The following is a 15961-nucleotide window of genomic DNA, read 5'->3' as shown; positions in this document are numbered from 1 at the left end:
AGAAATAGGGAAGTCTGAGAATGGGGATCAAAGGCCCCAGCTGTGTGAGGCTGCCCCCCCTCCACTAGTGATTGGACTGACTGAGGGAGAGTCAGGAATAGATCTGCAAGCAAAGGGTAGACAGATTTCCCCTATGCTTCAAACCACCTCCACATTACGCACCAAAGCCTTCAGATAACTTTATGACAAGCGCCACAAGCAATTAGAGTTTCTGTGTCTCATGCCAGAGGGGCTTGTACCTCTGAATGTCGGCATCCCAGCTCTTAGAATTCCTATTATTAGTTTCCTTCACAACAAAATAAAATGGAGAAAATTATTGTTTGTGTACTTTGATTCAAACATTATGCTTATAGATTCAGGTAGGTAGCCGTGTTGGTCTGAGGCAGTCGAAATATAAAAAATAAAATAAAAAAATTGCCAGTAGCACCTTAGAGACCAACTAAGCTAATTTAGTTGGTCTCTAAGGCGCTACTGGACAATTTTTTAATTTTTTAATATATTATGCTTATAGCTATGCTTCAATACAGCTTCATTCACCAACACCCAAAATCTATTGCTCGTTAGCCAACCTTATACAAGACAGGGTTGATTTTATCCTTAGGCCATGAAGAGAAGAGGCCAAGCAGCAAATCTGCCTCATGCAGCTTGATCAAACTGCTCCTTTGTATGCCAGCTGTAGCTAAGATTGCCAAATTCTAAAATCATATTGAAGTGTCTACCTAACCCTTTGACCACGCAATTTTCCATTTTGTCTGAAATAGCAGTTCTAGTGCAGAACTGACCTCACAGGGCAAGTCAAGATGTAAACATAAACCAGCTTTTCTCTGCTGACAAGGACAAGGGCAAATACTCTGTCCCTACCTAGATCCAATCTAATTAAACTTCACAGGATATATCTATTGAATTTGCTTTTTAGAGTCCTAAATGGCATTTCACCCAAATGTGAAGTCTGGGGCTCACTACCCATAACAGGAAAACCAAAACCTACTCGTTCCTTCCTTCCTTGCTTTTGTATTAGAAAGGTCCCACCCCTCAAAGACTGGAATCTTTAAGAGGCAAAATCTGATTAGATTTGATGGCTCTATCTTATTCTGTTTTCATACCTGTTTGTGAGGGCTCTGGGAGAACCCATGGCTTGGCAGTGTGTCCATGTTCCCCCACCATAGCCTTCACTTTAGAGAGTTCTGTGCCATCTAGAACTCAAAGAGAATCCAGTGACTTAACCATGCCCATGTGTGTTCCTTCAACACAGTCTTCTCTATGGATGTTCATAGATCACTTGATGCTGGATGTTAACAAACTTTTACTAAGGTGCCTAGCCATAAAGTAGGTCATTGAGAAACCCTACACATCACCCCAACATCATGCTCAGTGAAGGATCTGCAATCTACAAATGCAACTATAGCTTCCCTGGCCACCCAACTGCTGTTTGAATTACTCCAGTAAAGAAAAGCCCACTATCTCCAAAGACAATCTATGCCACTGTCAAGAAGCTGTTGGGTTGGGAAGTTTCTGCTAATGTTTAGCCAAAATCTCCTTCCCTGAAGTTTCCACCTATTGGTTCTAATGCTGACTTCTGATGCAACAGGGAACAAGTCTTCTCCACCTTTTGCATGGCAGCCCACTAAGATCACTGTCACAACTCCCTTTAACCACCGACTTCAACGGATCATTATATACTGGAGGTTCATATTGCCTACAGATACATTATGTGATTGGTACCTTTAAAAAACTTGGACAGCTCATCAAACCCCCACCACTACCAAGCCCAATACATTGTAAGCAGGGAATCAGAATATAACTTTACACTAGAATTTGAGGTTTTGGTATTTCCACAGCCTCTTCTATTCCATACACTGGTCTGCATCAGAAACTCGAATAACCCCTATTCCATAGGTTAACTTATATCCTTTCTCTTTATATGATTGGAATAAATCTGCTCTACTTTCATACCATAAAACCCTTCCTGGGTTCTATTTACCAGCCTGTCATTTTGGGTCTGAAAGGCACACGTGTATCTCTTGTTGCCAGTGCTCCATTTCTTCTCCATATCTTATTGTTCAGGCAGGCATGCAATTAATCCTATTACAAACTAATGGATTTACATTGGGATTACATAAAAATGTTTAGTGAGCCGAAGGGTTCAAAACAGGCCCTTTCTTTTTGGCACAAGTGTTCTCTAAACTCTCATTTTCTGCCTCCCTCCACTGTGAATACAAATTATTTCATTCCTAAAAGGAGGGCATCCTCTTGTAGTGGCAGGTTGACACATTCCATTTTTGAGTGGAAGGCCTGCGAGGACCTGAAAGTTTATTAGTAGTCTGTAGCAGAAGTGAAACTTCCTTCAGCAAGCCTGCGATGTGCCGACCTTCCCATCCCAGTGAACAGCTAGGAAGCTAGCCATGTGGCTCTACCCCATTGGATGAGCCATTTCTGGCCTATAATTATTTCCCTCACCCATTCATTACTTTATAAGTTTCATAGCCTCACAGGTATATCCACCTTTCTTCTATGATGGAACTCAATGCAACGTACATGGAGGTGCCAGATAGCATTCTATCCAGGCAGTGACCACATCTACTTAGCTTCAGGAAGCTGGTGGTCTCAGTGCACCTATACCCAAAGGATCTGGGCAAGATATTTAAAGTAGTTTTTTATCTGGGCAAGATATTTAAAGTAAATAATACCAACCATGGCCTCAAAGTGTTGTCTGAAGGCATATGTGGCTGCCACATACTAAAGCAAAGCAAGTCTGAGTAGACCACCTGAGAACCAGACAAACATTCCCTTGAAACCCATGACGGAAGACAGGTAAAACACAAATGCAAGAAAGTACATGCATACATACATATTACATCAATAGTATGGGGTTGGCTAAGCTTGGGGCAGATGTTGCTATATCCATGCTGACAGGGGCTGGTGGGAATTGCTGTCCCCGTACAACCTGGCACACCAACGAGGCGCCACCCCTGACACAATGCAATAATACTGAAAATGATCACCCATAGCAAATGCTTGTTGTTGCTGTTGTTGTTTAATCATTTAGTCGTGCCCGACTCTTTGTGACCCCCATGGACCAGAGCACGCCAGGCACTCCTGTCTTCCACTGCCTCCCGCAGTTTGGTCAAACTCATGCTGGTAGCTTCAAGAACACTGTCCAACCACCTCGTCCTCTGCCGTCCCCTTCTCCTTGTGCCCTCCATCTTTCCCAACATCAGGGTCTTTTCCAGGAAGTCTTCTCTTCTCATGAGGTGGCCAAAGTATTGGAGCCTCAGCTTCACGATCAGCAAATGCTTACCAGCATGGAAATTCCTCTCTTGCACAGCATCCAAGAAGACTCACCGATTTTAGCTTTGACCACCATCAAAGAAACCCAAAAGACACTGACGGTGCCCCTATATAAGCCCTTGACAACAATGGGATGTTATAGGGTTGCATTTTAACTTCTCATTATGTTGGATTGGAGCTGAAGCCTTCATCTTTGGACTGTTCATGTGTTTCACTTTCTTTTTCCTATTCACTTTCCTATTTGCTTAGGATTAGGACGGAACAGAAAGTGAGTAGATTCTCCCTCCTTGAAAAGTGAGGAATGGCCCCCTGATTGTTTATACATAGCGCATAAAAGATACTGGACACCCATTATCAGCTAAGCACAAAGATTGTGAGCTTTGCCGTCCAAGCTGCCTCTAAGTTGTATGGCACCTTCCCAGCACAAATTCCTCCACAGAATGAAGACTGCCATCGATGCAATGAATTTGGAGGATCCTGTCTCAGGAGAAGTAGGGATTTTGAAGGAATTTGACAGGATTTTGATAAGATTGTCAACATTTCTGAGGGCGGGGTTGTTGGTTTGTTTTGTAGAAGTGACACCTTTACACTTGACAGAATTTCACTGCTTCTATATTTTTTCAGAGCCATGGAACCATGAGCAAGGGAGAATGATGTGATGCTTAAACACACCCACCCACCACCTATTACCAATTGAACAGACTTGTTTCTGTACAATTCTATATAATTGCATTGTTAAAGATCTATATGCAACTTTCAGTATAAGGTTATACAATAAATACTATGCTATACTATACTATACTATACTATACTATACTATACTATACTATACTCAGGGCTCCCCCCCCCCAGTCAGAGCTCACCAGAACTCAGTTCCAGCACCTCTCAGGTGGGCGCTATTGCCATTATAAGATAACAAGGGAGGCGTTTACGGTGAGTTCTGCCAACTCTTTTTCTAGAAAAATAGCACTGACCGGACTATATATTATATATGTAATATAAGGAGACCCAGAGTGGTGTAGTAGTTAGAGCACTGGACTAGGACCTGGGAGACCAGGGTTCAATTCCCCACTCAGCCTGGAAGCTCACTGAGTGACCTTGGGCCAGTCACTGCCTCTTAGCCTAACCTACCTCACAGGGTTGTCGTGAGGATAAAATGGGGAGGAGGAAAGCCATGAATGCCATCTTGAGCTTGGGGTAGAAAGGTGACAAATAAATAAATATAATTAATATGGGAAGCATGTCAGTATGCTACTGTATTATTTAGACAAGAACATTATGACATACACACATCATACTGTATATAAAACAGGTAGAGCTATAGTACAAGATAGATACACGCACCATAGTAGGATTAAATATTTAATGAGGACTGGAGTATTGCTTTATTTTAGATACATGCTTGGCAAACCTAATCCTTTATAGTGAACAGTGCAGGTTTATGAACAGGGACCAGGCAAAACCCTCCCTGTTCCTGTTAGAAATTTAATACATTAGTTAGTGACCCAGATTTCAAGACGAGAAGGAGCTTTTAATACCTGGCAGGAGCTCACATCTGTGTGGAAAAAATGGTAAGAACATTTGATCTATCATGCTGAGGGTGTGACATACAGCTTTGTGTTCTCTCTCTCTCTCTCTCTCTCTCTCTCTCTCTCTCTCTCTCTCTCTCTCTCTCTGTGTGTGTGTGTGTCCTTGTATTGCAAGGGAGCCAAGTAGAGAACTAATTTGAAAATGTGTAGGATTTTTGGATCCCTGCATTCCAAGCGCTAGCCACATTTTTGTCCCTGTGCCCTAATGGTGCGGGTCCTGTCGTGGATGCTGTGGGAAAGCCATGCCTTTCACAGTTAATCCCAGCCAAGAGATAGAGGATGCTCAGCGGATAAAAGGCTTGCAGTCCCAGCTGGGGAAAGAGTTCCATTATTTCCCAGCTGCATAGGACATTCTGCACAGCTCGGTTTTGCCTGGATGAGCAGTGTGGCTTTCCGAGAGCTTGTAGCAGTTTGGCAGAAAACTGCAAAAGATCCTGAGACGTTTGGCTGCTAAGATCTGTAAGTACAATATTGGGCTGTCTGTTGCAATGTGAATAATGCTGGAAGGGAAGCTTCATTTTCTTTTGTCTCTCCAACACTCCCCCCCCCCCGCCGCCTTGTAGTGATTTGCATTAGCATAAGAGAGATAGAGAATAAAGGAGACTGACTGATTGCCCTTCTCTTTATCTTTAACCATTGCATTTTATAGAGAAAGAGAAGGGTCTGCTGCGTTTCTCTTAAATCTGTGTTCATGCGAGGGGGAAAACATGTATAAAAGAGGGTGCTGATACCCAGACACCAGAATAGGCATATTTCTGAGTATCTTCCGACAGCTCTGGTGTGTGTGTGTGTGTGTGTGTGTGTGTGTGCCCGCGTGCAGCATTTAATGGGTAGCACGCAGGATGACAGTGCTGATTTTAGCACTTGCACATGGCTTTAGACCCTCGCGTTTTAAAAGGTAAGGAAGATCACAGTGGCTTGTTTCATTTTCCAACTGTTCCAACATATGCAAAGCACCAAATGTCTTTTTTCAGCTCATTTCACTGAGTTTCAAGGAGGAAGTATCCTCACCAGGAGAGTGCTCAGTGGATCTTTTCTTTTCTTTTTTGTTGAAAGATTCGGACCAGAAAACAAAATGTCAAATTAAAATGAACTGAAGTTCATAAGGCGGGGGATTGGTGTGGTTGTTTTTTCCCCACTTAGAGATCAATAAGTTGTGTTTCTGTCGCTTCATTTGTATGCTAGATGAGCTGTTGTATGTTATGAAAAGTTTGGAATGCTCACAGTACCAGAAACTAGAAGATGTGTGTGCATTTTATGCCAAAAGTGCAGTGCTTGATGGAGCAGTTTGTGGTTTCTGCAAGTGGGTATGATAAAGGCTTCTGTGTGGATTCAGACATTTGTTACTTCTTTAAATAGTCTCGCCTTTCAAACACATCATTCAGTGCACGGTGAACAGTATAAGGCAGGGGTAAGCCAATGTAGTGCCCTCCCAAATGTTGTTGGAGCCCCTGCTATCAACCCCAGCCATTCTGGCCAGGGGTGGTCCGAGTTCTAATCCAGAAACCTCTAAGGGGCATCATGTTGGCTGTCCCTGATATAAGGGCCTTAAGACACGTGAGCTATTGAAGGCCAGGTCAGTGGTCCTGTTCATTGGCATAACCTCACTGAGTTCAGAATTGCAGAAAAGGTGTGGTCGTTTATATGCTGATTAAGAAGATCACTTCATTTAGTGCTGAACTGCATCGAACTTGCCGATGAGGCAAATACAAAGGTGTGTCCTGTCAGTTGGGAAGAGCGGAAAGCAGCAGGGAGCTTCAGACAGAGCCCTAGAATATTGTTTTTTAATGCATCCATCATTTATTTATTAACTAAAGAGAACTACATTTTTGCATGCATTTCAAAAAGGGTTTCCATTGCGAAAAATAAATAAATAAACCTGGTTACCAGGAGATAGAGGGTCCGTTCTCAAAGAACCTTTAGTTTTAGCCATTTGTATCATGTGGGAAGAGGAAAGGGGGTAGAAATTAAAGTAACCCGTGAGAGAGAGAGAGAGAGAGAGAGAGAGAGAGAGAGAGAGAGAGAAAGGGAGAGAGAGACTCTACCACTGAAATGTCCACTTGGAATGCTGAGCATGAAGGCAACACAGCCACAATATATCTTCATCAGTGAGAAGCAGCTGCCTCTGCTTTGGTGTTCAGTGGCTTCATGTAAATGATTCAAGGCTCTCATTCTACACAGAATCTAGGTGTTTTTTTTTAAATACCCACTGAGCCACATTTCATGATGATGATGATGCTTTTGGTGTGTGCAGAAACTAAAGGTTGCATCAATATTTGGTGTGTGAATTAGAATTTGAGCTGGGGCGATGTGAGTGTACCCATTGGCTGGTGGAGGAAGAGGAGTACGGAGGGAGTGCCCCCCCTGGTGGAGTGCCATTGTGGCTGCCCCCCGGCTGCGCTGGGCGGCATGCCCCCAGGACACATGCCATGCCCCCAGGACATGCGCCAGCCCCGCCCCCACCTGCTCTCCCCCCTCCGTCACTGGGTATACCTAAGAATGTGAGGTAACTAAAGTTCCTCTGCTTTCCCTCCCCAAACCAACAAGAACCACAAAAGCCTTGCTGCTATGTCAAACTATGTCACGGGGTAGGATAATTCCCAGAGGTATTCTGGGTTGTGGCAGCGGGCAGATGACTGCCCTCATTCGGCTTCTACGAAAGGGAGGTTTAAAGAATATATAGCCCATCATTATTGCCCTAGAAATTACGGAGAGCAAAAGAGAAGCCCAATATGAGTGTTGCTGCCAGCAGTTTATATAGAAACTCACCAGAAGCTGAATTAATGGTTAAAAAACAACTTTCTGAGGAGGCCCGGGAGCCTGCGTGGAGTTGTAACCAACTTCTCCATCCAGTACACACCTCTGAATCAGAACTTCAGAAGCTGGCCTAGTGAATTACAACTGCTTGTCTTAAATGGGCTGCCTGCCATATATTTAGTTGACAATATATGATTATTTTTTTAATGAACTGCTCTGAGGTTGGTTGGTTTTTACAAATTACAAACGGGGCTAATAATTGCTTCTGTTGTGTGACATACTCTTTCCGCTGCTTAGGTAGAATTTTCTTTCCTACCTTGAGTGAGTGTTGGTTATATTTTCTGCTGTCTCTGGAGAGTCATGTGATGACAGTTATTCTCCCTGTGGTTCTTGTGCCATTACCTCTTGGACAGTCTTGCTGTGGTACCCAAACTAGTTATGGTTTCAACCCTCTCAGCTTCTCCCTATGGCTCATCTGCTCTTACAGCTGCAAAAGTGACTCTGGGAGTAAATCTTCGGTGTCTGCAATTTCATCTTAGTGACTGTTCGCTTTCTACTTGTACAGTACTCTGTATGACCTGAGATATCCCGAGGTCTCTGAGACTGTTCCAGGGTGTCATTGGCTGCCTTGGCTTTGAATCATTACATTTGAATTTCTGAGGAGTGGTCTCAGTATTTTGGCTTTTTATCATAGAATTTCTGTTTTTCTTTTTTAACAATCCAGCTTTGTTTCATCCTTTGATGATCTGCCGCTCTAAGCTTCAGAAATGAGTCTTTGGCAGGTATCCTGGATTTGAGCCTTCTTCTCCTTAGCATTTGAGCGGGCAAGTATCCCAATTCCATGGGTAGTTTTGTCACCCATTGTATGGATCTTGTCAATGTTGCTTGACATTGGTCAGTATCTACTTTGCAGTTTGAACACATTTCTCTGCCAGAGCATTGGATTGTGGGTAATATGGACTGCTGGTAGTGTGCATCAAACCCCACTCTTTTGCAAATCCATGGGATTCTTCAAATTGGGATCCATTGTCAGGAAATAATTCATCACAAATGTCATGCCTTGAGGGTCCTGCCTTTGTCTGGTTTGTTATAGCACTGGATGAGGTGTTTTTCAATTACTTCAATGTAACAGCTACAGGATAATAATCAACCACTAGCAAGTAATGCTTTCCTTCCAGTTCAAATAGTTCTGTAGCCAGTTGCTGTCAGATTCTGCAGGACATTTCCTTAATTATCATGGTTTCTTTGTTCTGTTTTTGTTGTTTTGAACAAGTACAACTGTCTCCAACCATCTTCTGTTCATGCCAGGCCAGTAGAGCATATCCCTTGCTCTTCTCTTGCACAATACCATCCCAAGGTGTCCTTTGTGGACTCTTTCCAGCTTCTCTGGAATTGCTTTTGGCATCATTTTCTATTGTTCGTTCTTATAGCCAAAGGAACTTGATGCCTCTTGCTAAACCACCCTCTACTTATCTCCACTAGCTTTCAAGATATTCATTACATTCTCTCTCTTCTTTCTGCATTATTTCTTCTAGTTTTTTTGTGGATGCAGGCAGGTGTTGTGATGTCATGTGCACATGTTCTTCTAAGTTTTCTTTTCTTCTCGTTGACATTTTCCACACAGTTGTGTGAGAGCAGATCAGCTATGGTTACTCTTATGTTGCACTGTTGCAGTTTTAAGATCATGTGCGGAAGACTTGGTGGAGCAGAAGTTAGAGGTTTCTTTAGTATGCTTTCGAGGGATTTGTGATTGGTTTCTGCAGTTTCAAATTACCCATAAATGGTGCTGATGAAATTTCTGACACCCAGCAAGGGTAGCAAATAGTTCTTTTTCGATTTGGGCATAATTCTAATGAATAGGTATTCATGCACTTGAAGTATGCAGCACAGGAAGCCCTTCCTGCAGTGTTGGTATCAGTCTTTCTCAAGAGATTATGGAGCAGTGTGCCACTGAACAGTGCCTAGTGCAGTGTTTTGGTCTGTTTGTTGAGTAATACAGTGGTACCTCAGGTTAAGTACTTAATTCGTTCTGGAGGTCCGTACTTAACCTGAAACTGTTTTTAACCTGAAGCACCACTTTAGCTAATGGGGCCTCCTGCTGCTGCCGCGCCGACCTGAGCCCGATTTCTGTTCTCATCCTGAAGCAAAGTTCTTAACCTGAAGCACTATTTTTGGGTTAGCAGAGTCTGTAACCTGAAGCGTATATAACCTGGTGTATGTAACCTGAGGTACCACTGTACTCTGAGCTCCAAGCACCCGCTGAAGCAGGCAGATAGTGGAAGGTTGACTGGGGGCTGCCCTGCATAAAGTGGGCAGCACCTGACCAGTGAGACATGATTACCTCTCCCACCAATAAAGGCAGCTTGTGGCGCTCATACCTTATGTCAATCAGGTTGAGCTTATAACCGCTGCCTCCCGTGTTATTTTTGCTGCATTAGCAGCCCCAAAGTGACCTTTCTGGGGCACAAGCCTGGGCAGTATATACTCAGGTCTTGGGCTGCCTGGATGGCAAGACCCTCTTCTCAGTCTCACTGATATGGTCCAAAGGAAAGCAGAACAATACATTTAGCACCAGTTTGGCTGCAAGAGTTTTCAGAAGGAAGCATCTTCCATTCCTGTATGTAGTGGAGAGTTTCCTGCTAACTGCCCCCTCTATATGTAGTGCCACGCATCATACCCCATCCCAATACTAAAGGTATCCCAGTGCCCCAAAGCATTTGGAGGGCTGTAGGGTGCTGCAGATGGAAATGGGGGCAGCAGAAACCTCATTCTGTGAACAATCACTCTGTTCTGTTCATGGAAGGGAAGTTGAGATCCAAGGCATAATAAGGAGGTGGGAGTAGTTTCCAGCATAGCTTGCATACGTTCAAATGTCTATGTCTGTGCCTTCAAAGGTACATGTGCAGGTATTATGACTTAAGCCTCCGCTTGCACCATTGCAGCACCTAAATGTGGATAAGAGGGAGCTGTAAGTTTCAAAGCAGAATAAGAGGTTCTTAAACATAACACTAGAAAAATCAGTCTTGGAGAAGGCCACATAAAGGCTTGGACAAGAAGAATGCAGTCCACTATTTCATATTGTCCAATATTTGGCTCAAGCAAATGTTGGATCCCAAGCGTCTCTAAAGCAGGTTTCTAATAGCTGCATGCAATGAAGATGTTTACATATGCTGTACTTGATTTACCCCCTCCCATAATCTATGTTACTTTCCTTCGAATTCATTAAAGAGACTGCTTTGCATAGCTTTAACAGATCTCATAAAGTTTCTTGTATCATCCTGAACTGGCTGCTTGAATTGGACTAATTATAGATGAATTGGAGTTTTCAGCATAAGCTCAGCTTCTCAGGATTATACATTGTAGCTCTTTCCAATCACATTTGGATAAACTAAATGGGTATTAGCACTGTTAATAAAAGACCTGTTCCTTCTCCCTGCCCCATGGCTTCTAATCCCCTGACTAATAAAACAGTCAAATCCCATTCTCTCATGCTCTCTGTTAAATTATCTCTTCTTTACCCATATGCTACTGTTTCCAGCGAATTCTCCCACCACAAATAATTTTAGCCTGTTTAATAGCTTGCCCCATGAGTATCACCATCTTCACAGACACATATTCTTTCAGCATGGTGTTGTTTTAGAGAGGGTGATTTATTGTGTGTGATTTTTACTTCCTAAAAACAACAAAGCAACAAAGGGATAAAGAATAAAAGGGAAACCACAGTCATCTAATATCTGTAGTTGTCAGAAAGGGGAGTCATCCCCCCAAGATATCTTTGTACAGTAGCATAGATTTGTCTCCTTGTTTAATTAGGGGAGATCTGTCACAAAATTGGACTGTGTATCTGTTCTGCTTCCTTTACATCTAATAATTTGAATTTTGTTTTCATTTCCATCACAACTATTTGTGTATAGCTTCCTACAACATGCAGACTCTGTGCCTGTGAGTTTAAATGTCTTCTTATTTTCATGTTAATACGGAACTAACCTCTACATTTGCATATGTACACATAGGATAGACCAGTGCTATTTTTCTAGAAAAAGTGGTGCCAGAACCCATCACAAACATTTCCCTTGTTCTCTTATAATGGCAATGACCTGAGAGGTGCTAGAACTTAGTTCTGGTGAGTTCCCACTGGAAAAAAAAGCCTTGGGATAGACTCACATGACCATTTTCCCCCAATATGGTGCCATCCCCTCTTAAAATGACACCTTTCTGCACCCCAAGCTTATAAATAGTTCCACACCAGTTTGAATCATTGTCCCAACCCATGTTTGAACATCTGTAGACATCAATATCCTGAACATGAGTTGACCTAGTTCATATTCCATCTGCCATATGGTTGCCTCAAGAGCTTGGGGCGAGTGCAGGTAATATCACAGATATCTGTCCTGCTGCACCTTACTATGTAATGGTAGACTGAACAGCTTCCTTAATTGAGAAGACTCACTTTGGGTCTAAATCATGTGCTATTCTGTGTGTATGGTTTTATATTATGTGAAGTAGCATTCAGGAATGAGATTCTGTCCCCCCCCACCCCAGAAAGTCTGATCTGGTATAGTCTGTTAAGGAATCTTAATAGAATCTTCACAAGACTTTGCAGAACAGGAAGGTTTGCTCCAAAATGAAATGTAATATGGATCTGATCAGGTCACCTGTAGGCAGTTAGGGCAGCGTTTCTCAGTATTCCGGGCACCCTGTGCAATGATAGCTTTTTAGCACTTCTTGTGCTGAAATCCAAATCAGTTCAATCTCGGCTGTGCTTGCTCTACTTGCGTGTCTCTCTGTGAGAGAGAGTATGTGTGTGTAAAGCAAGATATCATTAATATCCCTTAGCTTTTTTTCTAGGAGAAGATTCTGGGGTTATCAGATTCGCACTGCGGGATCTGTATGGATTTCTTATAAGTGGAAGGAAATCGGGTTACTGCAGCGTTCTGGAAGATGGGAGTACGTCCTTTACTTTTCATACCAGATAATGTGCCTACAGCCTGTTTCTTTTATAAAAAAGATCAAATTGAGAAAGATAGTCAGAAACACTGCCAGATTTATTCATTCTTCTTGGCAGCATTCTTATTAAGAAAGATGGAAAACAGCAGAGTTAAGAGAAACAAAAACTCATTCTGCCAACCAAGAGAAGTTGCCACTATTCACAGAGGGAGCAGCAAAACCCCGAAGTTTAATAAAGGCAGCCAAGTTATTTTTGGTGGAATGCCAGTCTGCTCTTTTATTGAGTTTCATCCACATTGTTCTATGTTCAAATATAGATGAATGACAAACTAGTTATTTCAGTTATTAGTGTGTGCTTGCTTCACAGATTGCTTATCTCTTTTCTATTCCATACATCTACCATGAAAAACGCTTACAGCTTTTATTTAAAAAGATTTGAACACGGGTCTCACTGGTTCAATATTCTAGCTGCTAAGCACTATAACCAACTAAGTTCTTCTCAGAGTAGAATTAATTAGTCATGCTTATTAATTTCAGTGGGTCTACTCTGAGCAGGACTAGCACTGGCTACAATATTTTATGTTCAGGTGCAAATTTCAGGAAACAACAACAACAAAAATTATCTGAACAGCGTGTCATTTCTGAGCTCTTAAAACACTAAATATTCCCAGGAAGTACACACGGACATATCTGTTTGACCAGCATGGAATCAGGATTATTGAGTTTATTTATTGCAGCTGTATCCTATCTTTCCTCCAAGGAGCTCAAGGTGGCATACATGTTTCTCCTCCTGCCCCCTTTATCATTGCAGCAAGGATGCAGGTGGTGCTGTGATCTAAACACTGAGCCTCTTGGGCTTGCCTATCAAAAGGTTGGTGGTTCAAATCTGCGTGACGGGGTGAGCTCCCATTGCTCTGCTCCAGCTTATGCCAACCTAGCAGTTCAAAAGCATGCCAGTGCAAGTAGATTAATAGGTACCGTTGTTGCAGGGAGGTAAACGGTGTTTCTGTGCCCTCTGGCTTCCATCACGGTATCCCTTTGCTCCAGAAGCAGTTTAGTCATGCTGGCCACATGACCCAGAAAGCTGTCTGTGGACATACACTGGTTCCCTCGTCCTAAAGTGAGATGAGCGCTGCACCCCATAGTTGCCTTTGACTGGACTTAACCATCCAGGAGTCATTTACCTTTACCTTTATCATTGCAACAGCCCTGTGAAGTAGGTTAGGCTGAGAGGCTGTGACTGGCCTAATGTCATCCAATGAGTTTCACGGTTGGGCGGGGATTTGAACCCTAGTCTCCAAGATCCTAAACCAACACTTTTACCACTATACCATAGTGGTATAGTTGGAGTACTTGGACTAGTTCAAGAGTGGATAAACTTTTTTTTCTGTTGAGGGACAATCCTTTTGGGGTTGCATGCCAGTGGTAGGTGGTGCTAGAGCAGATGGTTGACACAACCAGAAAAATAAATATTGTGAATTAGATTTCAGAATGAAGATCTGCTCCAGTTTTCATCCTGGCTACTTCAGCTTAGAACTCTGAATCCTAAGCAGGTCTAATCAGAAGGAAGTCCCTCTTGATTTTGTGAGGTTACTCTCATATATATATGATTGCTGATTGGATATTCTTTTTTTAAAAAAAACTGATCGCTGTAGACGTGGGGCATCATACAGGTAGGTTAGGACTGTTGTGCACACTGGCCAGATTGCAGGATGCCTGTCTTTAGACAATATCAACTTTGGTGTGAACCAGCACAACTCTTCTTATATGTTCAGTTGTGTGGTCACATTCACAGCCATGTGAACCTACTGCATATATTACATCTTTGTTATTCACTTTTAAAAGAATGTAATTCTTGCTTCAGGATCAAATTCAGATCAATATGTATCCGATCTCCAGTTTTAATAATAGGCTATGGATTGTTGTCCACTATATAATTGGTCCTGAAATTTCTCTGTGGTTTTTGTTACTGAAACACTAAAGGTCCCTGTGTTCTAAAGTTGGAGTTTATGTGACTAGGGCATAACAAGGAATAATCTTTTGTACATACTATGTTAGAAATTAAATTACCCTTTAAGCAAGCCATTAATCATGTTGAAGCAGTCTAATGAGACTGAAATAAAGAGAAAGAAATAGCTGGGCCAACTTGATGCCACAATGAATCAATATCATTTTATCAAGATTATTTTTGCCTATTCCCCCTCCCCTTTACCTCTCAAGTAACATATTGTCAAAGAGGGAGTTTCTTACATACCCTGTTCCACTAAATAGGCTTAATAGCAGCTACAGGTCTCATTCCTTATTTCTTCTGCCCCTTACCCCTTCAGCTTCTTTTTCGTCATTGATCATCTGAATGGGGTGGTCCTTCTTGGAGAATAAAAGTCTGATGGTGACCATAAGCTTCAGGTAGGCTTCTGAGTCACAGGTGGTAGGTCCCAAGCTACTTACTGCCTTTTTTAATATAACAACCAGCATGTTGGACTGGGACCAAGAAACAAATCAGCAACTAGCATAGCTGTTTAAGCACTGCTGAGCTATGTTTCCTAAAGGCTAAAGCTGGACCTACCAGACGCAGACCCAATAGGTAGCACCACATATATCAACTGGAAATAACCTAATCAAGTTCAAGGGCATGGAAAACTATAACCAGGTTATATCTGTCCGAGAAGCGCTAGGATGTTCCAGCCTTAGTTAGATAGGGTGAGTGGAGCCGGCAACAAAAGTTAACTTCCAGAAGCTGGTAAGCTAGGTGGAGGACTTAAAAATTATTTCCATGGCAAGAGTTCCTCCACTGGGAAGATTATGTGAGATCTTGTGCAGCCTTCGTGAAATCTAAGATGACCCCTTCATACAGCCCCCTCCTTTTCCATTTGTTTGTTTTCCTGCCATCTCTGCAAAGCTGCAATCATGTACCAGTAAGTAAAGCACATGTAAGTTTCAGGTCTACTGTATACCCTGCCTCCACATCTCTCCAGCCTCCATGCAGGCAAGCAGGAGGGATTATCACAGTTCAAAGGTGCATCCAAGGCAGGCAAAAGCACTCAAGAAAGGTGCAGGTCAGGGGTGGTGAGGGCAGTAGCTTGGGAGAATTGGGCATGGCCTGGGTCAGGTGCCATGGACTGGATAGAGAAGCCCCGAGGGCTTGTTTCAAACCCTGAGCTAGAGGTATTACATATGCTATAGATGCTACTTCAGTGTTACTTTTCAGGATGTGTAAAACTGCAATGCAAGATGCTACTTCAGTGTTACTTTTAAGGATATGTAGAACTGCAATGTGTTGATACAATTAAGGTTACCAATTCCCCCCCCCCCCAATGAATCCAGGGACACTTTTCAACTTCCTGCTAAATAGATGGATTTTGTCAGGGAACTGATTTGTA

General features: G+C 42.6%; 1 protein-coding gene across 5 annotated transcripts in view; it reads left to right on the top strand.

Moving 5' to 3' along the window:
* The first annotated feature begins 4764 nt into the window (after positions 1-4764).
* CNTN6 (contactin 6) overlaps positions 4765-15961 on the top strand; it is a 190311-nt gene continuing 179114 nt past the window's right edge. For 4 of the 5 annotated variants that reach the window (XR_014560479.1, XR_014560480.1, XM_083723401.1 and 1 more), the window contains exon 1: positions 4916-5336. The gene's annotated coding sequence lies outside the window, so the exon portion shown is untranslated. Of the gene's footprint in view, positions 4860-4915; positions 5337-15961 lie in introns of those variants that run through there. The other variant, XM_083723402.1, reaches the window with a different exon arrangement.

The sequence above is a fragment of the Podarcis gaigeae genome, assembly GCF_964106915.1.
Source record: "Podarcis gaigeae genome assembly, chromosome: 2".
Classification (NCBI taxonomy): domain Eukaryota; kingdom Metazoa; phylum Chordata; class Lepidosauria; order Squamata; family Lacertidae; genus Podarcis; species Podarcis gaigeae.
This window is presented reverse-complemented; position numbering and strand designations above follow the sequence as displayed.